General features: G+C 51.0%; 1 protein-coding gene across 4 annotated transcripts in view; it reads left to right on the top strand.

The window, feature by feature from the left end:
* Positions 1-1,977: 1,977 nt before the first annotated feature.
* Positions 1,978-27,897, top strand: part of PIK3R5 (phosphoinositide-3-kinase regulatory subunit 5) — a 66,570-nt gene continuing 40,650 nt past the window's right edge. For all 4 annotated transcript variants that reach the window (XM_038536859.1, XM_038536857.1, XM_038536858.1 and 1 more), the window contains exon 1: positions 1,978-2,106. The gene's annotated coding sequence lies outside the window, so the exon portion shown is untranslated. The remainder of the gene's footprint in view (positions 2,107-27,897) is intronic.

Below are 27,897 nucleotides of genomic sequence, written 5' to 3'. Positions count from 1 at the left end.
AGGGGGAGCCCAGCAAGAGGGAAGGATAGGGTGCAAGCCCAGAGGATGCAGGATGGAACTAAGTAGGCGTCATGGGATGCTCAGCTCCCTGGCAGCGACCTCTAACAGGCAACTCTGCTTTGTCTTTCCTCCATCTTCAGTTTTAGGAATACCAAGGATGCGGAGGAAGTCAAGGATGCCATAACTTCTCCAGCATTTCATTTTATTTATTTTATTATCTTATTTTATCTATTTTATTTTTACAGATTTTATTTATTTATTCATGAGAGATACACGCAGAAGGAGAAGCAGGCTCGATGTGGGACTCGATCCCAAGACCCCGGGATCATAAGCCAAAGGCAGACACCCAACCACTGAGCCACCCAGGCATCCCACCTCCAGTGTCTTCTTGAGCCTGGCAAGTGATCTCAATCCACTACGTCAATCCGGGATGCACTGCGCCATCCTTGCGACTCAGTTCCTGATTCCAGGGCAGTTCCGCTCCCATCGTCCCCACCCTGGCCACCTCGGGGCTGTCTCCGTCTTCCCCCTTCTCCTTTTATTTTTTTCAGATGGAAAAGAGTGGGGATTGGGGAGACTAGAGTCCTCGCCCACCTTATCAAGTCGTGTGACCTCAGCGTGCCCTCTCGGGCTTTCGTGGCTCTGGTTCCTTACTTGTGAAACCGGCTTGCGGGGGTCCGGGGTCGGGTTGGTGGATGACACATAGGAGGACCGGCGGGGTGCTGGGTGCTCCTCCTGCGCTCACTGTTGACTGGAACTGGACCTTCGGGCTCCACCAAGGGTACTTTCTGTTTCTGCATCTTTGGGGAAGTTGCTGTTTCTTGGTATTCTGGGAGTCAAGAAAATAACAGTCATTGGCATTCACGTCTCTCCAAGCCTCAGGTAGGGCTGTGGCTTTTGACCAACAGTAACGAAAGACCTTGTGGCCAGTTTCAAGCGCCTTGTGCAGATATTGTGACACAGAGTCCCATTCAATAGTGGAAGTGGGAATTTCAGCCTTGTCCTTTGCTGATTTATTTTTTAAAGATTTTATTTATTCATTCATGAGGGAGGCAGAGACACAGGCAGAGGGAGAAGCAGGCTCCCTGCGGGGAGCCCGATGTGAAGCTGATCCCAGGACCCCGGGGTCACGTCCTGAGCCAAAGGCAGATGCTCAACCGCTGAGCCACCCAGGCGTCCTGCCCTTTGCTAATTCTGACATCAAGAGCTATTCTTTCCCTGCGAGGGCTGCCTGCACAACTTTCCCTCGTGTTAAGTGTGCAAACGAGGCACAGGCCAGCGTAGGGGATCCGGAGATATCCTGGCAGCGTGGTCTGTAGGGGGAAAGGAAAGGGGCAGGAAGCGGGCCGGACTCTGGAGACCACTTGTCCTCGGGCCTCGGCGGTGACGGCCCCCGGGGGAAGAAGCGGCGGGGAGTCAGGCGGAGGCTGAAAGCCTGCCTCCTCGCAGAAGGGTGGGGGTCCAGGCGGCCGGCTGCGCGCCAGGGGTGCAGGCATTTTCAAGGTTAAGAGCACCCAAAAAAATAGAAGTAGGAGGAGGAAGTGGGGCGCTGGGTCGCAGCGAGAGAAGGAAGCAGCTCGTCGGAGCTTCCTCTTTCTCCTCCTTCCGCGAAGCCCCCACCCCAAGTCTCCCGCCCGCTCCGCCCACCCTCTCGGCGGGGCCGCGGCCGCGCTTCCGCCCCCCGGGACCCGCGGCACCTGACTCCCGGGGGTCGCGGGTGCTCGGGGCCCCTCGGGCCGTGGCCGCCCTGGGTACCCAGCGGGCCTGTCCCTTCCAGGGCACACGCGCGCCGCGCGGGGGCCGCCGCTCGGGTGCTGCGCGGGGTCCGGCGGGGCGGGGAGGACGCGTGGGCCGCGGGGCCCTCCCTGGTCCGCGCGCCCGGCCGCCAGGGGGCGCTGGAGACCCGCCGGGGCCCCCGGCCCGCCCCGGCCCGCCCCGGCCCGCCCCGCCCCGGCGTGGCCCCGCCCCCGCCCGCCGTCGGAGCGCAGCCCCCGCCGATGCTGGGACTCGCCGCGCCGCCGCTGCCCGGCGCCGTGGTCCCGACCGCACGCGAGCCGCGGGGAGTCGCCGCTGGAGACGGGGCTCGGCGCCCGGCGGGGACTGCAGGTGCGTGGCCGGGAGGGCGGCGAGGGCGCGCGGGGCGGGGCGGGGCGGGGCGGGCGCGGCTGGGGGCCGTCGGGGAGCGGTGCTGCCGCCGCTGTGCCCGGCCCCGGGGCTCGGAGGTCCGCGCGCCCGCGTCCCGATCCTCCCGGAGGCAGAAGGGAAGGGACCCCCGGGGCGGTGCGTGTGGCCGCGTCCTCCGAGGGGGGGTCAGGAGCCCGCAGCCCCTCGGCCTGGGGACGGCGGCGGCGAGCGCGGCCAGGACCCCGCGGCCAGGACCCGGCCAGGACCCGCCGCCCTTCTGGGGCGCCGCCCGTCGGCGCGCGGGCGCAGGAGCCGCCTCTACCCCGGGTGTCCCCGCGCGACTCCGCCGCTGCGCGGGTGCAGGTGTGTGTGCAGGTGCGGGCGCGGGCGCGGGCGCCTGCGCGCTGGCCCATCCCAGGCCCGGGGTAAAGAAGCGAGAGGTTCAGGTCAGTGGGAGGAAGGCGATGGCTCAGGGGGAAAGGAACGCGAGATGAAAGCGGCAGGATGTGGTATCGAGTGAGTTAACAAGCCTCTGCGCCGAGAGGAGGGGTGGGTTCGGGCGAAATGAGGGCTAAAAGTAGGCCAGGGCTGCCCGGAAGGCCCCTTCTGGATTGCCCTTCCCTTCCTCCGCCCCGTGGTCGCGCACCTTCTCATCCACACCCTTCCTCCTGGCCTGGACCACCTGGTAAGGCGCTGGCGCCCAGAGCTCGCCGGAGCACCCATGCCCCAGGCCCCAGCCCCGGCCTTCAGGGGGGTGGTCTGCAATCTGTATTTTTCTAAAATTTGAATAAGCTCCTTCAGTGATGCACTGGAGCCATGGCTTGGGAGCCCGGTGTGGTGTGGAAAGGAGACCAGAGTTGCCGCTGGGGTCTTGCTGTGTGACCTCCAGCCCCTTCTGGCCCTCCCCCAGCCCATTGCCCTGTGTGGAAGACGGGCTCTAATTAGTGGCCTCACCGGGGCTGTGGGGAGCTTACATGAGAAACCCCAGTGGGCTGACCTCCCAGCTGCACATGGGAGCTGCTTCCTGGATGTTTGCAGAGCGAGAGTATGGGGGATCAGGGGTTCCCCTGCTTCCTCTGTGTGCCCATCCTGGTGTAGGTCCAGGAAGACAAAGAAGGTTTCCCATGGTCAAATTCTCTTTTCCTGGGTACCATCTCTTTTCAGGACACCTTTCCTTGCTTTTTGAAGCATAAGCAGCCAGGACTGTGGGGACAGGTGGGCTTGGGGGTCTTTGTATGCTAGACCCCATTGGGGTTTTAAGCACCATCCCCCATGTACACACCTCCAGCGTAAGTGGGAGATGATGACCTTCTCTCCCCAAGCTGTGATGGAAGCAGGCCTCCTCGGCCTCCCTTTCTTGGTTCCAATGCTGCTCTGTTTGTTTCTTCCAAGAATAATCAGTGGAAGCTAAGTGGTGGTACTAGGTGAAAAGCACATTTGGAGGGCTAACGATGATGAGGCTCCCCATGCTGATCAGGGGCCCCCTGGCTGAGAAGTGGCAGAGGAGGAGAGCCAGGAGCCTGTAGCCGCCTCTTGGCTTGGGCAGCCTCGAGGCCCCACCTCCAGTGCACCTGAGTACTCCAGCCCTGCTGACTCTGCCTGCATTCCAAGAGGCTCACCCCAGTGGGCTGACCTGGCCAGCCCTGAGGGATACCTGCGGATCAAAAGTCTTTTTTGGCTCAGCTGTGAGTGGGCTGAAGGCCTGGATCACCTTCTTAAGAGAAGAAGCTTCTAGAGGGGCCAGATAGTGACGAGTGGTCACGCAGGAGTGAGGTGGTAAGGTTGATTTTTAAAAAAATTTTTTTAAACTTATTTTTATTTATTTATGATAGACATAGAGAGAGAGAGAGAGAGGCAGAGACACAGGCAGAGGAGAGGGAGAAGCAGGCTCCACACCAGGAGCCCGATGCGGGACTCATCCTGGGACCCCAGGATCGCGCCCTGGGCCAAAGGCAGGTGCGAAACCGCTGAGCCACCCAGGGATCCCGGTAAGGTTGATTTTTGAGCCTCGGGCACTGATGTGGGTGGGAAGGGACAAAAGGAGCGTTACATATGACTTGTGCCCCAAGGGAAGATGAGACATTCCCAGAACAAATGTATATGGCATATTAGGATATTCCATCAATTTGAAGACGTACATGTTTTCACATTTTAACAGCTCAGAAATCAAGATGCTTCTCACCACCTATGGCATCTTACCAAAAAATAGCAATATTTCTTTCTTGGTAGCACACAAAATAATGCTATGCCGTACAATGAAGGCCTCTTCAATGCTGCTAAATTCAATGTATGTTTTACAGATGGGGGGGGGGTGCACAGAATTATGTCATCCCATAAGTGAATTTGCACACATTGATTTTTCCAGTAGCTCTCCCTCCTAGATGCCACAACTTTTCGCCGTACCCGGTTGCAAAGGAACATCTTTGTCAGATGTGCTGCTTGCCTCTATATAAAGATGCTGCATAGTATGTTATTTAATAATTTCTTGGAAACCATCACATGGCTCTACCTGCTGTTTTCTTCGGTACCTTGGGTCTGCTCAGGACAGTTTCTGCCCCTTTTCATTTATCTTTCTTTATTCAGGATCTTTTGAAGGGTCAGCTGTAATGTCCTGGTGTTGGGCCCTGTGGGCTTAGCACGTCATGTCCATTTGTTTTCATGGTCACACCCTGGGGTAGCTACAACTGTTCTCTGAATTTTACCTGTCAGGAAACTAAGGACCGAGGCCTCACTGCTAGAAAGTGCCAGAGCTAGGCTGACTCTGGTCCGTTTGTTCCTGACCAGAGATGGCCAAGCCCAAGTGACATCTTGCGTGTGCTTGGGGGCATGAGGTGCGTGCCCTGTAGGGCATGACTTTTGGGGCATGAATCATGGCCCACTACGGGGTCTTTTCTGTTTGCTTCAGGCTCGTGGAGGTGGGTTCTGGATAACTGGGGGTTTCAGCAAGGTGCCTTCTGGATAAGGGAGATAAACTGTAGCAAGGTGCACCGTAGGCCTGAGAAATAGGACCCAGTGGGCGACCGGTGGCACAGAGCAGGAGCTGGGTCCTTCTTGGGTCTGGTGGGTCTACCATCTGGGGTACTAGGCATTGGGCTCTAGAGTGTGGCCTCAGTGGGAGACCCCAGCCTCCAGCCTCATGCCAGCTCCCTGCTCAGCATTTCTTCTGTTGCCATGGTCACATGCAGCAACCAGTCGGAGCAAGATTTTTAACTGTAAACAGCGAGCCAGGTCTCCCGCCAGCCGCTCTGGGCCACCCTGCTGCTTTATCTCCTGAAGCTCAGGCTAGCCTGAGCTACCTTTGCACCTGCCATTCCTTCTCTGCCATTGCCCTTCCCTTCCTCTACTGCCCTGTGGACCATGACTCCATCCTCCCATTCAAACCTCATCATCTTTGAAGTCTTTTCCAATCTGCTCCAGACTCTGTGGCTCCGATCACTCCTCCCACCCTCACCGCCTTCCTGGATACCTTGTGTGTCCTCCTGCCGGGGCACTGACCACTCTGGCCTGCAGGGTCTGGCCAGCAGCCTGTTGGCTGGCTCACCTGAGCCACCTGATGCTCTGTGAGGCTGTTAAGCTGTCACATGAACTGCTCCCCTGCCCCCCGCCCCAGGATGTCAGAGGCAAGAAATCCATGTGCTCTAACCGTGGGAGTTGCCCGCATGCAGGAGGGTGGGGTCAGGAGGGAGGGGTATGCTTTTCATTTTCATGTCCTCTGGAGTCTTCTTGCTGCTGTTGTTGACCTAGGCAAATGAGGCTGTGTGGTTTCCTTGGTGGGGGCAGGGCTGGGGCATGAGGGCTGAAGGTGGCTCTGGGCTGGTTAGCCTTGTTTCTGCCATCTCCTCCACGTGACCTTGGGTCCGCCCCCTGCATATCGCTGAGTGTCACTTCTCACCTGCATGCAGGTACATGGCAGGTGGTCTTCCTGCATCCCACTGTCCCTTCGCGTGCTCAGCGCTTCTCCACCGAACACCTCCCTTGTGCCGGGCACGAGCGGGGCTCTCTCGGGTCGTCCTGAGCAACACGGACGCTGTTCCCACCCTCATGAGATTAGTCGGGTGGGCCACACACGAGACACACATGCCATTTCACCCCAACTGGGAGAATTAGTGGGGGCCTCGGATTTTCCATAAAGGGAACGCCCTAGAGTTTGGGAGTGAAGGAAAGTCTTCCCTAGCGAACTTGTATTCATGACGAGAGACTTGAGAGATCTGGCATAGGAAGAAAAAAGATATAAAATATAGTAACGTATACCTAAAACATGGGGCGAAGAGGAGAAAAGAATGGGTTCAAACTTAACTGTCAAGTTAGTATAGACTACTATTTTCAGAAGAGGTTAAGGAATGCCAATAACAATAATCCCTAAAATCAGTGGGCACCTGCTATGTGGTCTTGGGTGCCACCCATGAAGTGTCCCTTTCAGCAACTCCGAGGGCTATCCTGGGCCTTCCTCTCCTGTGAGCACCAGTAAAGCACCTGCTGGCAGGTAGCTCGCCCGATGTGTGGCACAGATGAGGGGCTCAGCCCGCAGCCCCATCTCCGCCTCCCTGACCCCTGCCCTACACTCCGAGTCCAGTTCAGTGACGTGATGGCCATCAGTTGTGTTAGAGGTGCTTCTCTTTTCCCTGGCACTGATCATCAGCAGGGAGCATGTTTCACCGCAGCCGTGGCTCCTGGCGGGTGTCCTGTGCCTTGGTGCTTTCATGTCGGCCACAAGCAGTGAAGGGAGCCCCCACACCCCGAAAACTGCCATGTAGTCCATGTGGCCTTCATTCTGTGCCTCTTCAGAGCGGCTGCTCTTACAGGGTTAAGAACCCCTGGTTTTCTGTCATCCGCTCACGCTCCCCACATCCCTCTCTATCCAGAGTTGTCTTCTCAACCCAGGTGCTCAGCTATGCAGGGCTTGGGGTCTGAACGGTGGGGGGCGGAGGGGTTGACTCTCGGCACAAGGCAGATGGTCACACAGCCACTTGCATGCAGCCGGGCTGAGGCAGCCCACCTCCTCGGTGTGTGTTCTGGGTTAGATCACATCTACCCCTACAGCACTCACAGGAGATTCTCGAACTCTCTCTAGATAATGGGCTTCCTTGGTCATGCAGATGGTAGATTACCTGGCTCCCCTCCCCCGCCAGAAAAGAAAGCACATGTGTGCGCACACGTATGCGAGTTCTCTCCCTCTCTCTTTCAGAGTCTTGCATGAAAGGTCAGGGTCTTCTCAGGCCTTTGTAGTTCACTGGGGAAGCCAGCTGAATAACCCTCATTCTCAAAAACAGGACTTTCTCACCACCGATTTGTTCGGGTAACCCCCGGCACAGCTCCACATGAGAGGGCTGTGGCCGGAGGCCAGCTGGGGGTGGTGGTGGGTGACTCGCTGGTGAGCTGTCAAGGTGGTCTGGGTGTGTGTTGGGGGGGACTTGCAGGGGATGAGTTCCCTGACCACTCACTGAGCACACCCTCTCCCCCCAACTATGCTTACACTTTCTGGATTTCTCATCAAGTCTTGAATTCAGGCCATTTTCAAGAAGATAAAAGAGCATTATTTTTGCTTACGGCATCCTTACAAAAAGCCCTCTGCTGTGTCCCAGCATCGCTCTTCCTTTACCTCAGGTGCTCACAGCTCCCAGAGCACCAGGGACCGGCCCCCGTCTGGGGGTTTGTGCTCTGAAACGTGGGCCCCGGTCAAGTGCCACGTGCAAAGGAGCTTTTCCTCAGTTCTTCATTGCTAAGGATTTTTAGAAGCATGAGTGGAAGTTAAGTCTGTCAGACAGTTCTGGAAGCATCTGCCAGGAGATCCTCAGTAGGATGGTAGGATTCTGTCCTTTTGCCTTGATGTCAGTTTGTGTCACACAATGATGTCATTAATTTCCTTGAATGGAGCCCTCCCCATGCTTCTAGAAGAAACTGTTTGGTCAAGGCATTTTGTTCTTTTATTTATTTATTTTTAAGATTTTTATTTATTTATTCATGAGAGACACAGCAGAGGGAGAAGCAGGCTCCATGCAAGGAGCCCGATGTGGGACTCGATCCCAGGATCCTGGGATCATGCCCTGAGCTGAAGGCAGACGCTCAACCGCTGAGCCACCCAGGTGTCCCATTTTGTTCTTTTAATACAGTGCGATGCTTGACTGGCTCAGATCCTCTTTTGGATTTTTTGCATCCTTCCTTGTAAAGTCAGGTCAACCTGCATTTTCCTCTTTTTCTGTCCATTGTCAGGTGTGGAGGAGCTGGCCTTGCAAAGCGATTTTGCAAGGAGTTTCATCTCCTGCACTGCAGGACCGCGGGTCAGAGGAGGGGAGCGATCTGTTCCTGGAAAGTGAGGGCAAAGGCTCCAGTTTTTAGTTCTTCACTGCACATCCTGGCTTCCGGGATGGGAGGGAGGCCCAGGCCGCCTTCCCCTCCTATTCTACCTTCCCGAAACTTCCAGGCACATGCCTCACCAGCGGGTGCCTGGGTGTCACTTATGATTCTTGGCCTCCAACAGCCAGCCACAGATTTCCATGCCCTTGGGCTGTGGCATGGCCCAGTTCTACTCTAGGTGCCGGGTCTAGCTGGGATGCTGATCAACCACTTCCCACGCAGATACAGGTTGCTAGGACAGTGATGATGTCATGCAAAATGACAAAAGAAGCAGAGGGTCTTCCCCTAACAAGAGGGGGACAGGGACAAGTTGTATCTATCCCCAGATGTCTGAAAGGCAGTGTCCTTGGGAAAAGGTGAAGGCTGTCTGTTCCATGAAGATCATTCTCCAGGAAGAAAAAAAAAAAAAAAAAAAAGAAGCATGGCCTAAAGAGGCCACAGCTTGCTGCAGGGAAGATCTTGGACAAATTCAAAATAGATCCATAATGGGCTGGGTGGCCTTGTGGTAATGAGTTCCCCACTGGGGGAGGCATTCAAGGGAAATACATGTCATAGGGAGACACGATTGCCGTGAGAATGGAGGCCAGCACTGCTCCATTCCCAGATCTCTAGTTCTCCAAATCATAGTGGCCAAGTCTGGCGGGTTGTATACAAATGGGTTGTTCTGAGAACATAATTTGAATTTAAGAAGTTGGGTGGCCATGAATAAACAAATCCCGAAGCTGGCCAGTTCCCCTACAAATCCCACAGCCTGTTCCCCCAGAGCAGGGGTGCTTTGGCGTTGGGAACCAAGTGTAGCCATCCGTGGCAGGGAGACCCTGGAGCCGCCACTGGACCCGGGAACCCTGGCCCACGTCCCGTGGGCGCCTGGCCTTTTGCTGGGCTCTCTTGCCTTTAGCTGCTTCCAACACCTGGTGAAGAATGCACATCGAGCCCTGCACTCTGAGGATCACCTTACTGGGCGGCTGTCCCAGGCCCACCTGCCCGACCTCCAGGGGGACTTGGGGATTAATGACCTCTTGTTTTGGGGGCAGTTTTGAGCAGTGTTTCAGAGGCCTTTGTGTTTTGCATTCACTTCTGTACTGACATCTCGGGAGTTTCATTCTGAGAAAACTAAAAGTCAGAGTTTTCCTTGGCTTGGCGCTGCGCTTAAGGGAACCCAGGGGGCTGGGGCGTGACGTCCTCTACAGGGTGGCTCCATCCAAGGTCACCGGTGGCTTGGTGATGGCCAATCCCAGTGGCCGCCTCCTGCCAGGTGTGTCTCCCGGGTCCCGGCACCCCGCCTGTGCCTCCAGGCCCCCACCGGCTCTCTGTGCTATTTCAACTTCAATTCCTGCTTGGAGCCCTGCTCCTCACCCACAAAGCAGGCTTCCTCTGCGGACTTCCCCATTCTTGTCTCTGTGACAACAGCCTCCTGGACTTGAAACCTTGGAGTCACCTCTGGGTCCTCCCTCCGTCTTCCTTGGCCACTCTTGGGCCACTTGCATGATGCCTCCTTTCCTAGGGGTCTGGCTTCTCTCACTTCCCCACTACTCCCCCTGCCACGCCATTTAGCTTTGGTCACGGTACACCTGCCCCAGGGGTCTCTGGGCCACAGCTTTCCTTGCTTTACCAGCAGACTCTTCATGATGGTGCTCTGGTAACAGCCTGCCTCCCAGGGGAAGCCAGAGTCCCTGGCTCCCCTCCCCGTTAAGGTGTCAATGCCAAATCCTGCTCTTTGAGTCTTCCATGAAGGCTCAGCCCTTCTCCAGCCAGGCTGCCTGACTCAGTTTCTCCAGGGACCTAAATGTGCTCTGGCCTTGCCCATTGCTCCTCCCGATGAAGAGACTCCCCAACCGTTGTGTTTAGTACCTTCTCCCCATTGCCTGGCAGGGCCAGGGTTTGGTGATGCTCAGTCAGTGTTGGCCGAATGAATGATTGCCTGGGCCAGCAGCCAGCCACGCAGAGGAGGCCCTCAGATGGCAGGTGATTGACCCCCATGTGAGATCCTGTGGGGTTCAATCATCCCCCTACTCAGGGACTGCACCCTCCAGGCACCCGCAGTAGATTCTGTGGGCATCCCAAGGAGCAAAATCCTGTATCTCTGCCTTCCTGTACAGGGCAAGGCAGATGTTCCGTCCCTCCCCTCTCCCCACTGCCATGGCCCTCCAGGCCCCAGGAGCCCCTTGCAAACTCCGCATGCAGAGACCCCACTCCTTGGGAACCCGCCCTCCACCTTCCAGGTGAGTCAGATTTAAGACAGCAGTTCTGTGAGTCCGACAGTTGGGGAAGCCCCGGGGAGCCACCCCCAAACAAGTCACTCCCAGACTGCTGGCCACTTCTGTATAGTGAGTAGGAGCCTGGGGAAGTAAGTGTCTGTTTGCAACATGATGTTTACAAGGCTGAGGGGCTTCCTGTCCTACCTCCCCCGCAGGCTGTGGGGCAATCAGGAGCCGTGTTTTCAGGGGGAGCGGGGCAGAGACATGCTTGGAGGATTTCTGGGGATTCTTCAGACATCCCCAGGGGTGCCTGGCCATGCCAGCCTTGGAAGGGGCCAAGGGAGGTGTAGGACCCAAGTTTTAAGTTGGGAGAAAGTTAAGGACTAGCAATAAGCATTAGTTTGCATGTTGCCCTTTAAGGCGTATAAAGCTTTGTTGACGAGTGTGGCTCTGCTAGTCCAGTGGGAACCCTTTAGAGCAACGGGAGACCCCCTCTGTCACTCCCAAGCAGGGTGATGGGTTGGGGTAAGCAAGGATAAGGTTCTTTTTTTGTTTTTCCTTTCTTTTTTTCCCCCCCTTTTTGAATGGGAGTAATGGTTTGGAGAAGAAAGAAGGCTTTCTGGGGGGGAGGAGAGAGGACTGGGAAAGACTCCCCAGGAGAGAGAACCCTCCCATCCCGATTCATCTGACATGGACTGTGATGCTACTCTCTGTGCGCACCTGAGAAACGAGCCAAGGGGACTGAGACTGGCCTCCCTGCCTGCCTCCTCAAACCTTTGTGGCAGCAGCTCTGGGGTCCCCCTAGCAGCCCGGAACCACTGCTCTGACACACACAGAAGAGCACAGGCTTGTGTCCAGGATCCCCTTCTATCTCTGTGACCCAATAGAAGCGTCTGGACGAGTCTGGTAAAGTGCCTTAGGCTCCAGGGGCCTGGGGACAGCGTTCCCTCTGCAGTAGCAAGCAGGTGATTTGGAGAAGGGGCTCACCATCGCCACCTGACTTCTCATGCCCCGAGATGGTTTTCTGCAGTGAATTCTGAACCAATTAGGAGAAAGGTGGTAGAGCAGGAGCTCCCCAGCTGCAGGGCAGAGATGCAGAGGACTCCTGTGACTTCATATCGGCCTGTGGGGTCATGGTGTGATAATAGTGGTTTGTGTATAAGGTGCTATAAAGATGAAAAAACAAAAACAAACAAAAACAAACAAAACAAAAAACAAAAAAAACCCCAACAACCCAAAAAACAAAAAGTGAAGGCATGGGTTTTTAAAGAAATTGGTCATAACACCCCCTCCTTTAGCTTGGCTGGGGGAGGTTGTTTGAGGGGGAGATGAGAGGTGGTGTCAGAGAAGGACTAACCTTGGGTGCATCCAGAGAACACACTCATGAGCTAGTGGTGCTAGGGAGCTCAGGCCTATGGCATGTGAGCTGTGTGGGTTGGGAGAGGAGGCTGTGCTAGAAGGTACCTGAGTCAGCTGGAAAAACAAGGTGCTGGGGACCTGGGGGAGTTGACAAGTGAGCTGTCACTATCCAACAATGTCCTGAGTGGACGGAGCATGCCCCTTCCTGGACCAAGGCTCTGCTGTGCTGGCTCTCCATCAGGACTCCTGAATGGGGAGTGTTCAAGAGATTGGGTCGGGGCCACAGATCTGTCCTACCTTGGGTCCAGAGCTGGGTCCCTTGGAGTCTACTTCCCCCACTCCGTCTCCACACTTAAGTGCTTTCAAAGATAAGAGATTACTTCTCACACTCCGTTAACTCCTGTGACCTTGTGACCTGCCTGGTACATGGAGTGGGCAACAGGATTATCTTTTTTTTTTTTTAAGATTTTATTTATTTATTCATGAGAGAGACAGAGACATAGGCAGAGGGAGAAGCAGGCTCCCTGAGGGGAGCCCAATGTGGGACTCGATCCTGGATCCTGGGATCACACCCCAAGCCAAAGGCAGACGCTCAACCGCTCAGCCACCCAGGTGTCCCCCCCCCCCCTTTTAAATAAAGACTTGATTCTTTAGAGCAATTTTAGGTTTGCATTAAAATTGGGAGGAAGATGCCAGGATTTCTGGTACACCTCCCTACCCCCCATCCCATGCATAGCCTCCTTTGTTCTCAGCATCGCCCACCAGAATGTACATTTTTTAACCAAGAGTGAACCTCTGTTGACACATCATAGTCACATCATGTATTGACACGTCACCCAATGCAGAGCTCACTTGGGGTTCACTCCTGGTGTTGTGCGTTCTATGAGTTTGGTAAATCTATAAAGACCTATATCCATCATTATAATGTTATACAGAGCATTTAGAATGCCCTAGAATCCTTCTGTGTGCTGCCTATTTATTTCTTCCTTTCCCACCACCCCTGGCAATCACTGATCTTTATCATCTTCTTAGCTTTGCCTTGGGCCATAATTGTTCACAAAACAGTCGGATCTTATTTAAGGAGGAAATGTTTATTTGTGGGTCCCATCCACCCAACCAGTCAGAGGGGATCTCTGATTCCCGTATCAAAACCATACCCTCTCCACTTGAATTGCTTCAGGACTAGCTGGTCAACCCCGTTTGCTCCAAAGAAACAAATCTTTAAATAATCGAGTCCCCACTGATGCTTCTCCAGTGTGGGATACACAGAGGTGGGCTCGCCATAGAGAAGATGCATGGTGCTCTTCTGGGGATATGACTTCACCTTTTATGGTGTGTCTCCTTACAAGAGAATTGGGGGGCACACAATGTGGTCTCTAAGGTCAGATCATAAAACATACTCTACAAATTTGGGGGAAATCCCACCAGCGGTATCTAGATGACACAGTGATAGCTCAAACAAAAATCTAACTTTACTACTTAGACAACTCCATATTGACTGAAATATTAGTTGTGTGTGTTGGTTTTCCTGTTGTATCAGAGAGACACAACATGGCGGTGGCGTAAACCAGAGGAGTTTACTTCTCTCTTGTGTAATGGGCTGAGTGTAAGCCATTCAGACTTTACATGACAGCTTCATAGGTTGGGAACCTGTGCTCCTTCCATCTTGTTGATCTTCCTGCTTGAACATGCGGCTTTCATCTAGTGGTACATAATGACTGCCATAGCAGTGGCCATTGTATCTGCATTCCAGCTAGCAAGGGGAGGAAAGTGAAGAAAGAAGCCATGATGCAGACACTGCACTCATCAATATATACCTATATTCCAATAGCCAGAATGTAGCCACATGGTGACGCTTGGCTGCAATAGAGTCTGGGAAACGTAAACTAAAATTTCTAAACGTTAAATTATTATGGAAGAAAGAATGGATGTAGGGGGACAATTAGGAGTCTCGTCCACATTTGGACTCCCATTAGTTTGAGATCTTTCTCTTTTTTTTTTTTTTAAAGATTGTATTTATTTATTCATGAGAGACACAGAGGCAGAGTCACAGGCAGAGGGGAGAAGCGGGCTCCCTGCGGGGAGCCCATGTGGGACTCGATCCCAGGACCCCGAGATCACGCCCTGAGCTGAAGGCAGACACTCAACCGCTGAGCCATCCAGGTGTCCCAGTTTGAGGTCTTTCTGTATCCTCACTGTCATATAAAGGTTCTTTACCCTTCCGTTGTGTGGTGAGCATGCGTTCTGAGCTCTACTGAAAACTGTTAACAAAAAATGGCATTCTGTATCAAAAGCTGGAATCAACCCAAATGCCCATCTGCAGTGAGGGGTAGGCACAATGTGGCACATACGTGTAATGGAATATTATGTCGCCTCAAAAAAGAGTAAAATTCTGAGATGTTACGATATAGATGAACCTTCGAGACTTTATGTGAAATGAAATGAGCCAGTCACCAACGGACAAAGATGGCATGGTTCTCATACATGAGGAACCCAGAGTCGCCAAACTCCTAGAAGATGGAAGGAAGACCAGTGACCCCCCAGGGGCTCGGGAATAAGAAGAGGGGAGTCGAGGGGTGGGGGTTGGTGTTTCATGGGTATGGAATTTCATTTTGGGAAATGGAGAAGTTCTGGAGATGGATGGAGGTGGCGGCTGTGCGACAGTGTGAAGGTCCACAGCGCCACCAAGCTGTGTGTTTAAAGATGGCGCGCTGTCAAGGGCCAAACCAGAGTGCAGATGGAGATCCTCGACGCCCTTTTTGGGTGTGATTGCTGAGCCAGCGGTGAATCCATCCGTTTCTTCAGCTGGAGCTTTTCCACGTTCTCACAGGGGCTCTAGCAGGACCTGCTCAGATCCGGAGATGCTGTTGTGCATCTTCTTGCATTACTGTGAAGTGAAGCCATCCCAGGCCCTGGTGGTCCCCGGGTCCTTTCCTGAATGTTCCCAAAGTGCCTTTAATGGTGTGCAGACAGCTCTTCCTGGGGGTGGGGGGTGCTGGCCGGCCCAAGATCCTACATTTTGCTATCCTCTAACGTTGGGACAGCCTTTCCTAGTGTCCATCTCTGTTCTTGTCTGCCTGGCCCACACTGTGCGTTTCTCTTGTACGTCTGTCATTTGCTTGCATTCTTCAAAGATTGTCGGTAGCAGCTCCCTTTCACAAACTCTGGTTTCCATAGGACTCTGAGGTGGATTTATCCTCATGTGCGATTCTCAGCTCATTTTAAGCAGCACAGTCTCTATTTGACTTCAGAGCCCTCTGTGGCAGCTGGCTCTCCCAGGCCTCCCTGCAACCCCCTCATTGGCGTGATCTTCTGAATCCCAAGGCTGATGGGTCGCTCGCCAGATGAAAAGTTGGCAAAGGCGGTACAAGGCCCTTGAATAAACCCTTAACACTTAGCCTGCTATCCAAGGCCATGCCCATCTGCCACCCCAGCCCATGGGGCCAAATCTCCCAGTGTTCCCTGTGTCATACTCTAGCCTCCAGTAGAGGCTGACCCCCTGCCCTTCCCGAAAGAGACCATGCTGTCACTTCTGTATGTTTCGCCGCTTCTGTGCCTAAATCCCACCTCTGTTCCATCTTCCTACCTCTGTGCCTGAATCCCACAGCAGTTGTTCCTTCCTGAACAGTTATCTTGGAAATTACCATCTAGAGAAGCCTTGCTAATTGCCTCCTCCCACCTCCCTCCTCTTCTCCCCTTGCACCTGCCCTGTATTAACCTACGCTGGATGCCTCATTCATTGGGTCCAGTCTCCTGTGAGTGGTGCTGCTCTGAACTTTGTGGTGCACATCCTTTTGAGTAAAAGTCTGTGAGGGGGAGTTGCTGGGACATGGGGCACGCACTGGTTGCCCTTGAGTGGGCACCGCTCACCAGTTTTTCCATTTGGTAAGTGGCTGTCCTGGCTTGCACACCCGCCTGCAGCCGTGAGGGTTCAAGGTACCTCACATCCTCACAAACAGGGTTTTCTATGTTTTTCATTTTGGCCAGTCTGGTGGGTATGTAGTGGTATTGCATCATGGTTTGAATTTGCATTTCCCCTATGACTAATCAAATCGAGCACCTTTTCATGTTTATTGGCCATTGGGAGAGCCTCTTTCATGCAAGATTTTTATTTAAGTCTTTTGCCCGTTTTTCCAGTGATTTCTGTTTTCTGTTTGTTGTTGGTGCTGAGGGTGGCCTGGTGAGGGTGGTCCTACTACCATGCATGGAGACTTCATGGGAGCCCATCTTGCCATCCAGGCTCGAGCTCTTTGGGATTTTTGGATCCCCAGGGCCTACTTGGACCCTCTAAAAGAGGACCCTGAATACGTGCTTGCAGTCGCTTAAATAAACCCTCTTTGATCTGTACTTTGCGGTGGGAAGACTGTTCTCTTGGAGAAAGAGTGATGGAGGAAATAGGTGGGGGAGACATTCTGCTTTCTCTAGAGCATCTGCAACTCCTGGCCCACCTGCCCAGAGTGACTAGCCTCATCCCCAGGCTTGGGTTCTGAAAATAACCCTATAGACCCTTTGTGATGTCCCTCATGATGTTCTTAAGCCTCGCTTTCCTGACATGCTCACCCCTTGCTCTTTCGTGTTCATTCTTTTTCTAAGGACCTCCCTTCCAGCTTTATCCCTGTGTATCCCAGAAATCATGCTGCTTCCCCAGCAGCGCGCGCGCGCATGCGCGCGCACGCGCGCACACACACACACACACACACACACTTTCTTCCTTCAGGGAGACTCTGTGACTCGGCTCTGGTGTTTACTGTGCAGGGTTTTCTCCCCCCACTAAGTCATCCTCTCTGATTTCTTGACCTTCCAAGACATCAGATGATCAGAGGTACCACAGTTCATCAGATGGCTTGATTTTAACCTAAAGAGACTTGCCAGCTGCTGTCTCGGTGAAGCCTGCCACCATCCTGAGGTCTTGCTGTGACTCAGTCTGATGATTCATGTGAGAGAAGCAGCGTCCGTATCTCAGTCAGCAAGGCGTGTGTGATTCCATGCCCGTCTCTCTTCTTTTGACATCCTTGAAATCTCTTTATTATTCCCTCTTTAGTTCATTATTTGTTCCTTCCTCCAGAGAATATGTGCCAGGCCCTGGTAGAGCTTACATTCTAATTGGGCTGGAGGAAAAGAATGGGCAGCAGGTATGAGAACCAATCAGTAGCATGCACAGCCTGTCAGTTGGTGGTAAAGAGGTGGGAAGAATGAAACAGGATGTGCCAGAGGTGGGGTTTGCCAGAAGCCCTCACTGAGAACTAAGGTCAAGACTGGAAAGCAGTGAGGGAGTGAGCCTCGCCGACATCTGGGAGAAGAGCACTCCAGTCATCAGGAGGAGCAGGTGCAAAGGTCCTGAGGCAGGAGTTGCCACGGTCATGCCCGTCCTCAGGAGGTGGCACCTTCCATGCTGGTGTCAGCAGAGCTCAGTGTCTGAAGCGAGGGCGGTGTATTAGTCATGTTTGCATCTACCACGGCATCCAGCAAAATATCTTGTGGTCATATTCATTTGATAAGAGAAGTTTTTATTTGAGTAAATGAATATAGATTGGACATCCTCTAAGGGCCCATTCATCTCTGAGTTGCTTGTGATTATCTTAGCTGCCTGGAGGACGGCCTCCATCTCTGAGCGGCTTTCTCTCTAGCCGTTCCATCTGGGCTCTTCTGAACACATGGTCCAGTAGCTTCCAGCCGTGTGGGCCAGCTCTCTGTCATGGTGTGGGGCCTCCCCAGGTATGTATGTTCCAGATGCTATTGCCATGTAACAAACCACAGTGGTAGAAGGCCAGCCATGTGAGTCCGCTCATGGATTCAGGGGGCCTGGAATTTGGCCAGGGCCCCACGGGGTTGGCTTGTGTGCAATGCCGGGAGCCTCAGCCGGGAAGATGTGGATCCCTGGCGACTGGACCTGTAAACCAGAGAGCCTACAGCGGCCTGGGCTTCCTCCTGGAGTGGCAACCTCCAGCTGGCTAGTCACATTTCTTACTCAGCTGCTCAGAGCTCCCAGAGCAAGGCCTCTAGCAAATGAGGCAGGAGCTGCTCCGCCTCACAGCCTAGCTTGGGAAGCCACATAGCACCACCTCCGCTGTCATCAACTGGTTGAAGCAGTCACAAGCCCTCTCAGGTTCCAGCTGTTGATGGGTGAGGGGCAGGCTGCAGGGTAGGAGAGGCGTGGGGATGTGGGGATGGTGGGTAGTCAGGCATGGAGCAGGTGTTCTGCAAAGTAGGTATACCCCCAGGGGCGCAGCAGATGACCTTGCGTCGCTGTCATTCTTTTGCTCCGGAGTGTCCTCAGGTCAGGGAATGCCCTGGTCCTTAGGCCGTGCACACTGGGACATTAGATAGAACCATATGGAACCTGCCCATGTTCACTTGCATTGGATACAATTTGATCTGCTGTTCCGTCGCGACTTGTCACGCGCTCTGCAACCGGCAGCTTGCTTTCAAATGGTTCAGCAAAAGATGCGCGTGTGTGATGTCAACCCAAGGATTGCTCTGCCCACCCGTACAGCGGCCAAAGAGGAGTTGAGGCTGAAGGCAGACTGAGGCTGGACGCCTCTTCCTGCCTTCATCCACGATGCCACCCACAGCCTGCCTCTGACCTGTCTCCCCGGGATGCTGATGGGGTTCATGATGGGTCTGCAGGCCGGGTCTGTGGTCTGTGCAGGCCTGTAGGGCTCACCCCCAGCCTGGAAAAGGCTGACGTGAGGTGGCTCGGTTTCTGTGAGTGCAACCCCCCTCCCCTCGCTGGAATGGCTGGCAGGGAAGAGGGCTGGGGTTGGGGGGAAGGAGTGCAGTGAGGGGCTCCCCAGGGCCAGCTGGGTTTTCCTGGGGAGGGGTGGGCAGGCAGGGGTGGGATGTGCTTCCCAGGGAGGTGAGAGGGGGACCCAACCTCAGCCCAGCTCCAGGGTCTGCACTTCGCTCCAGGGGCTTTTGAAAGAGCCTAGGACCCTCTGTGTGTGTGTATGTGTGTTTGTGTGTGTGTGTGTGTGTGTGTGTGGAGGCGGAGCACTTGCAAGGAGCCTAGGACCCTCTGTGTGTGTATGTGTGTGTGTGTGTGTGTGTGTGTGTGTGTGTGTGTGTGTTTGGAGGCGGAGCACTTGCAAAGAGCCTAGGACCCTCTGTGTGTGTGTGTGTGTGTGTGTATGTGTGTGGAGGGGGAGCACTTGCAAGGAGTCATGGGCGGGGGATGGGGGCGGCTTGCCCTCCTCTAGGGGAAACCTGGCTGGCCCCACGGGGTCTCCCCGAAGCCCCTGCACCACCAGCCTGGAAATTCTCAGGGAAATGGGCAGGCCTGGGGAAGCCCACACCAATGAAATGACCCCCAGGAGGGTCTGCGAGGCCACGGTGCAGCGGGGGTGCGGGGAGGGTCCTTCCCACAGAAAGGTGGCCCCAGTGCCTCCGGCCAGCGCCCCCATGCATCCTGGAGCTGCAGACCTCTCTGTCCGCCACATCCTGTGCCCCAGGGGTGCGCGGTGCTCTCGAAGCACAGGCCAGATGTGCAAATTCTGCGGCTGTGCCCTGGGCCGAGCGCAGCACGGCTTGCTTTTCTTGGAAATCATTGGTGATTTGTTAGAAAAACAGGAAACACTGGGGCTGCTGGTGTGCTTTTTGACTTTTCTGTTTTTGTTTTTGAACTTCTTTCATCTGTCCCAGTCCCGGGACATTTCAAGGGTATTTCTGGTTAACCCTGGTCTTCAAGCCATTCCTCCCCCTGCCGCCCATCCCCCTCTCCCTTTCTCTGTCCCTCTTGCCTTCTGACACCTTCGTTGCCACCCCCAGTCACTGCTGTGGGGAGCAGGCGGGTCTCCGGAACCATGGAAACAGGTGTTGTATCTCGGTGATGCACATCACTTGGTGATGCAGGGACATGTGCTTCTGTGGAGTCGGGCTTCCCTGCACCTGTCCTCCACCCACCCGGCCTGTGGTCCTCCCACCTTTATCACCATGCTTACACAGGAAGCAAAGTGGTCTCAGTGGAGTGCTGGGGCCACTGTCCCTTGCTGACAAAGGAGGGTGACGTAGCTGGGAAGGGAAATGCTTCATCCCTCCTAGGTCAGACCTGGAGCTGGAGGGGCCTTCGGAAGCCACTTTTTCTATGGAGACTCTGATGCTGAGACAGAGGGGACTCTTGGGGCCCCAGATTGGGCACCTTGACTACAGAGGATGAATGTGAAGGGGGTGAAGAGGTCTAGGTCCAAGCTCTGGAGCTGGCCCCAAACCAGCCCCTCCCTGACTGTGTCTCAGAACTGCAGGAGGAGCAGGGGTGGGGGAGCTGCAGTCATTTTGTGCATTGAGCCTGTATGTAGTAAAAGGCCAGAAAGCACCGCTATGGTCCTCACCGCTGGGTGACTTTTCCCTGGATCTCATCTTGTGAAGGGTGAACTCTGAACATGCCCAGTGATCAGTTTGGGGGTGTGTTCAAGCATTTTGGTTGTCTACTCCCTACCCCGTAATGGGCCACGCTGGAGAGGCCCATCTCCCATTTTACAGATGAAGAAAGTGAGGTTCACCGAGGTTACATGGCTTAACCCACAGTTCTCTGTCACCCATACAGCCCCCCAGGAGGTAGGTGGGCCAGTGGCTGTCTGCACAGGGAGCTGCTGTGCCCCCTGACCCCTCTGCTGGGATCTGCCCTGGGTTTTCATTCAGTGCCTCTGTACTACACATTCAGCTGGGGCCTCCCCCACTCCTGGGAGAACTGCACTTAGTTAGGGGCTGCCCTTCTGAAGTCATAAAAGAAGTCTGATATGAGAGATTAGAAACTCCCCAAGCCTCTTCAGGGTGTTATTTTAAGAGGCATTAAACTGTCTTGAGAGAGCTAGGATGGGTAAGGGTAAGAATAAAATGGGAACCAGCAGGAGAAAGGGAGACGCTATTTAGGGCACTTCTCAGTAGAGAAGTGGATTGGAGGAGTTCTGGAGGGAGGGAAGGAGAGTGAGCAGGGAGGTGACCCCTCCTCACAGCAGGACACCTAACTATAGTGACCAGCCAGAGGCAAACAACAGGCCCTTGCCCTCCCTGGCCACATGCCTGTTCCTTTGGGTCACACATTCTCTGGGGAGCAGTGGCACCCACCCAGAGGTCCAAGAACTTGCGTGGGAAAATGTGACCTCTAACTGAAGCTCAGCGTGTTTCTTCTATTAGGAACGCAAACAACAAGCCACAGTCATATGAGTAGCACCTGTAACTTGGTCACCAGAAGTCCAGATGTTGTCGTATGGCTTTGCAGTCCATGTTGCAAACACCTCAAATGCCATTTATGCTTTTTACTCCTTTTGAGCGATAACAATGCTTAGACCTGCTGCTGGATTCTGTCCTTTGATGTGTTGTTAGTGAGAAGAACGTAAATGACCATTTCACAAGGTTGATTATTGCAAAGAAAAGATTGCTAACTGTATGTCAGTGCAATTCATTTCCTTTTCAGTCCTACATATTTTGTTTTGTACATTTGAAGCATTATTTTGAAGAGGGGTCTGTAGGCTTCAGATCGCCAGTGGGTCTAGCACATAAAAAGCTTAGGGATTCCTGCTGCTATAGAGTAACTAGGTAAAGAATTCTAGATGTTATTTGAGAGCCAAAGAGTACTTCGTTTTTAGGCAGACCTGATTGGCATCCGTCCTGTAGACCCTGCGAAATGGCTTTATTTCTCAGAGCCATGGTCTCTCCTCATGTGTCAGTGGAGGTAAAAGAAGGTCTACCGTGAAAGCTTATTTGTTTGCATGTGCCTGCCTGGTTGGGTGTCTGGCAGGCAGAGGGAACACCATCATGGGAAGGAGCTGGTGGTAGTGGCAGTGGAGACTCAAGGCTGGGTTCATTTCTTACTGCCCTTCATGCAGAAGGGAATTTGCTTACCTGGGTAATGTCTCTCATCTTCTGCTTTTGTTCTGGACTGGAGCAGGTAGCCTCAGGTAGCCAATATGAAATGTTGATCCATAAACTGAAGTATTTAAGAACTAGCCATGCCTTTTCAGTCATGAAAAGGGATTAGTACTATTACACACTACAACATGAATGAATCTAGAAAACATACTGAGTAAAAAGAAAGCTAGATACCAAAAACGATGTGTTGTGATTCCATTTATTGGAATGTCCAGAGTAAGGAAATTCATAGAAACCAAGAGTAGATTAGTGATTGCCAGATGATAGGGGGAGGGAGATGTCACTGCTGATAGGTATGAGGTTTCTTTCTGGAGTGATGATGATGATCATCATCATCATCCTGGTGGTGGATATGCAGCATAGTGACTATGATAAAAGCACCAAAGTGTGCACTTTAAAATAGTAGATTTTCTGTTATGGAAATTATATCTGAATGTTAAAAGTTACTGTCCCATGGACATTAAAAAGATAATAAAGGAATATTAAGAAAACTCTATATCCACAAATTTGATAACTTAGACAAAATGGACCAATTCCTGAAAGACACAGAAGATAGATCACTGGAATAGACCTATATCTATTAAAGAAATTTAATCAATAATTAATAACCTTCCAAACCAGAAATCACCAGGCCCAGATGGTTTCACTGGTGAATTTTACCAAACATTTAAAGAACAAATTATACGAATTCTTTACAGTACATTCCAGATTATCTATGTACAAAATATTAATTGACCCAAAACACACCAACCAATCTGGAACTAATAAGTGATTATGGGAAGGTTGCAAGATACAAGACAAGATCAATACAAAGAAGTCTGTTGTTTTCCTATATACCAGTGATAAGCTATTGGAATTTGAAATAAAAAATATAACACCATTAATATTAGCACTAAAAAATGAGATACTTAGGAATAAATCTAGCAAAATATGTATATAATCTGTATTAGGAAAACTGCAAAGCCCTGGTGAATGAAGTCAAAGAAGATCTGAATAAATGGAAAGATATTCCACGTTCATAGATAGGCAGAGTCAATATTGTTAATATGTCAGTTCTTCCCAACTTGAGTTGCAGATTTGATGACATTGCAATCAAAATCCTAACAAATTACTTTGTCTATGTCAACAAATTGATTCTAAAGTTCATATGGAAAGGCAAAAGATCCAGAATAGCCAACACAATATTGAGGAAAAAGAACAAAGCTGGAGAACTGATAACTCATGACTTCAAGACTTTCTGTAAAGCTATAATAATCAAAACAATGTGATATAGGGGAAAGCAGAGACAAATAGATGAATGGAATGGAATAGCCTAGAAATAGGCCAACACAAATAAGATCAACTGATCTTGACAAAGAACGAAGGCAATTCAATGAAGAAAGGATAGTCTTTCTAACAAATGGTGCTGAAACAATGGCGTATCTATAGCAACAAGTGAATTGAGACATTAAGTTTAAACCTTTCACAAAATTAATTCAAAATGGATCATACACCTAAAGGTAGAATGCAAAACCATAAAACTCCTAGAAGATAGTAGGAGAAAACCTAGATGACCTTGGGTTTGGCAAGGAGTTTTTGGTATGATACCAAAAGTATGATCCATGAAAGAAAAATTTGATGAGTTGGACTCTATTGAAATGAAAACTTCTGCTCTGTTAAAGACACTATAAAGAAAATAAAAGGACAAGCCATAATCTGGAAGAAAGTATTTGCAAAACATTTCTCTGATAAAGAACTTGTATACAGAATTTACAAAGAATTCTTAAAATTCAAAAATAAGATGATAAACAACCCAATTTAAAAATAGACAATTGTGTGGTGACCAGGTGAGGCTGGGGGGTGGGGGGATGAGGGTGGGGGGAGGTTCCTAAGGATACCTATTGTGTTTGCTTCTTGATCTGGGTGCTGGTTCTGTGGGTGTGATCACTTTGTGGAAGCTTATCAAACCGTACCCTTGTGATCTGTGTACATTTTATACATAATGTCATACTTTATACATAAAGTGAAAAAATTCACTTTAAAAATAAGTGGGCAAAAAAACTGAGCTGCTCACCAGAAAATAAACATATAAAAAGATGCTCAACAGCGTATGTCACTAGGGGAATTGGAAGTAAAAATGAGGTACCACTACCCACCTATTAGAGTGGCTAAACTCCAAAACACTGGTAACACCAAATGCTGGTGAGGATGTTGGAGAAACAGGAACTCTGATTCATTTCTGGTAGGAATGCAAAATGGTACAGCCACTTTGGAAGACAGTATGGCTGTTTCTTAGAAAGCTGAGACGTCTTGCCATGTGATCTAGCGGTTGGACTTCTAGGTATTCACATGAAATGAGATGAAAACTTATTTCCACATGAAAACCTACACCTTTGTTCACAATTGCTGAAAATTGGAAGCAACTAGGGTGTCCTTCAGTAGGTGAGTGGATAAACAAAGGATGGTATATCCGTATAATGAAATCTATAGGATGAAATTTCTATTTAGTAATAGAAAAGCCAAGGAGGGACCTTCAATGCATGTCACTAAGTGAAAGAGGCCAGCCTGAAAAGTCTGCATAATGCATAATGCCAACCATGTGACATTTTGGTAAAGGCAAAACCGTAGAGATCAGTGGTTGCCAGTGGTTGGAGAGAGGGGGAGGGATGAATAGGTGGAGCGCAGGGAATTTTTTAGAACAATAAAACAGTCGTTTATGATATAGTCACGGTAGATACAGAACATTTTTTATTTGGTCACTGTGTAAAACACCATATACCTGTGTAACACAGAGATGGAACCCTAATGTGTAAACTGTGGGCTTTGATTAACACTGTTGTATCACTATTGGTTCATCAGTTGTAACAAATACACCACTGTGATGGAAGGTATTAATAAAAGGGGAAACTGTGGGCAGGAGGGAGTGGGGGGCGGTCAGAAGGAGCGTGTGGGAACTCTGTACTTTCTGTTCAGTTTTTCTGTAAGCCTATAACTGCTCTACAAATTAGAGTTTATAAAAAGAAAAAAAACACTTTTTTTTTTTTTTTACCCTTCTTACATCAATTGAGATCCAGCTCTGAGTTCCACCCATCCTGCTGGGAGCCGTCCAGGAGCTCCGATTTTCATTTTCCTGCCACAAACTTTCCCCGAGGTGGCTGCCTTATTAGCGTGGAGACAGTGAGGAGCGGGAGCAGTATACAGAAGGAAACGGTAAATTGTCCCGTACACGGTGGCCTTAGGAACAGCTCCTGGAAAGCTTGCGTTCTGACCGGAATCTCTTCCGTCGGCCCCCTGGCAGGGAAGTGCAGGGAGGAAGAAGGTCCCTGGGGCCACCTGCCCACGCCCTGGGTAGCCAAAAATGACCTGTTCTCCACCTCCAAGGACTGACTCACTCAGAGGTTACAGTAGATGTGATTTCCCCCGAAGCCTGAGGAAGATCCCCTGTTGCTCGTATGGTCACAACATCTTGGCCACACAGTCGGGTGGGGCTTTTGGTTTGCAGGCGCTCACATAGCCTGTGCCGGGAGAATCCGTGGGGACCCCACGCCAGATGCTGGTGTTAGAGCCCTTTGGATGGCGGAGGGGCGGCTCTTGCCAAAGCTGAAAGCCCAGTGGAGGAGGCAGTGACATAGCTATGGGGAGCGGGGGCCGGGGTGGGCACCCAGCCCAGCCTGGCAGTCAGAAAGCCTTCCCTGAAGAAGTGACCTTATAAAGAAAGATAGAAGAGTGCACACTGGCCACAGCAGAGGCAGGGGAAGCCGGTGGAAATGTTTCAGGCAGAGAGAGTGCAGGCCGGGAGATGTTCACTATGGAGAGGGAGGGTGAGGGAGGGAGGAAGGGCCCAGCCCTCTCGGGGTCTTATCACCCAGGTTGGGGGTTGAACCTTGTCCTACGGCAACGAAAAAACGATTAAGGGGCATGGAGGGGGTGACAATTTGTACAAGATATACATTTTGGGAGACGACTCTGCATAGAACACTATGCCTGTGCTGTGACCCCCTTGTATGTCACAAGGAGGTACATGCTTGTAGGAGAGTATGCGGGCATATTAATGCATTAAAGAGAACTCGAAGGTGGCAAATGTCTGTGTGTTCGAAAAAGATAAATGAGGATGCCTGGGTGCCTCAGGGGTTGAGCATCTACCTTTGGCTCAGGGTGTGACCCCGGGGTCCTGGGATCAAGTTCCTCAGCAGGGTCCCCGCAGGGAGCCTGCTTCTCCCTCTGCCTGTGTCTCTGCCTCTCTCTCTGTGTGTCTCTCATGAATAAATAAATAAATAAAATCTTAAAAAAAAAAAGAAAGCAAAAGATAAATGGTCAGGCTTAGAAAAACTTTAAAGATTTATCCTGTGCATACAGGTATTTTTTGCATGAGTCTTTAAAAACGTTTTTATTGATAGTCCCATTTACATCAGTACACACATTTTATTATACAGTTTCCTGAGCCAATATATGTATACCTGTTCAGCCTGTGTTCTTAGCAAGATATAGAATATTTCCATCATCCCAGAAGGTTCCCACATGCCCATTCCTCCTACCATCCAGAGGCATTTTTATTTATTTCACCATAAATTAGTTTTGCCTGTTCTAGAACTTCTTGTAAATGCACCCATGTAGTATCTTTTTGTCTCCAGATTCATGTGCACACTATTTTTTGGTCTTCATCCATACAGTTAACTTGCACTAGCAATTTGCTTATTTGTTGTTGTCGGGTTTTTTTTTGTAATTTAAGATTTTATTTATTAAATATTTATTTATTTATTAAACATATGTGTGGTATATGGCTACCCATTTTCTACTGACAGATCACGTTGTTTTCTGGTGGAGGCCATGATACATGAAGCTGCCAGGAACATTTTTGTACCAGTCTTTTTTGTCAAATATATGTCCCCATTTAGTTTGGGTAAACAAGTAGAATTATTGGGTCAGAATGGTAGGTATTAGTTAACTTTACAAAGCTACCAAACTGGTTTCAAAGTGGCTGCACCATTGGATGAATCCACCAGTGACCTATGGCTGTTCCATATCCCTGCCAATTTTGTATTGTTGATCTTTTTAACTTGGACAGTATGATTTCATTGTGGTTGTAAATCTCTATTTCCCTGAGAACTAATGATGGCGAGCGTATCTTCATGTGTGTACCGACCATTTGACTATATTTTGTGACTGTCTGTTCCTATTTGTTCAATTCCAAGATGGAAGTATTCGTCAGACACGAATCTGTGGCCATTCTGTAATCTATCATCTCAAAAATGTTATATAAATTGAATCATACCATAAATAATCTTTTGGGCTGGCTTTTCAATTCAGCAAAACCTGGAGATTCATCCAGTTCATGATATATATCGATAATAATTTTCTTTTTATTGTGGAGTACTATTCCATGGCATAGATGTACCATCTTTTGTTAAACTCTTCACCCACTCAAGGGCATCTGGGTTGTTTTCATAACTTCTCATTTCTCTGAGATAAATGCCCAGGGGTATAATTGCTGGGCCATATGGTAGTTCTAACATATGTAATTCATGCCACAGTTTTCCCGCGTTCATATGTTGGATGCTCCTTTTCATTTTGTTTAATGGTATTTTTGAATTTCCCCTGAGACATGCACTCTGACCTGTGAATTACTCAGATGTGTGTTTGGTTTCTAAGTATTTGGAGGTTTGCTTTCTAGTTTGATTCCGTTGTAGTCAGAGAACACACTCTATATGATGTCAGTTCTTTTGCATTTTGGGGGTTGGTTTATGACCCAGGATATGGTCTATCTTGGTGTACGTCTCATGGGTCCTTGAAAACAATGTGTGTTTTGCTGTCATTGAGTGGGGTGTTCTCTAAGTATTGATTAGATCCTGTTGGATGGTTGATGGTGTTACTGAGTTCTTCTGTGTCCTTGCTGATTTTCTATATAGTGCTTTGTAAATTGTGGAGCTGATGTCACCAGCTGTAATTAGGGGTTTATCTGATTCTCCTTTTTGTTGTATCAATTTTTTCTTTTGTGAAAAGTAAAAATTTTACTGTGACT

This window comes from Canis lupus, chromosome 5, assembly GCF_011100685.1.
Source record: "Canis lupus familiaris isolate Mischka breed German Shepherd chromosome 5, alternate assembly UU_Cfam_GSD_1.0, whole genome shotgun sequence".
NCBI classification, from domain to species: domain Eukaryota; kingdom Metazoa; phylum Chordata; class Mammalia; order Carnivora; family Canidae; genus Canis; species Canis lupus.
This window is presented reverse-complemented; position numbering and strand designations above follow the sequence as displayed.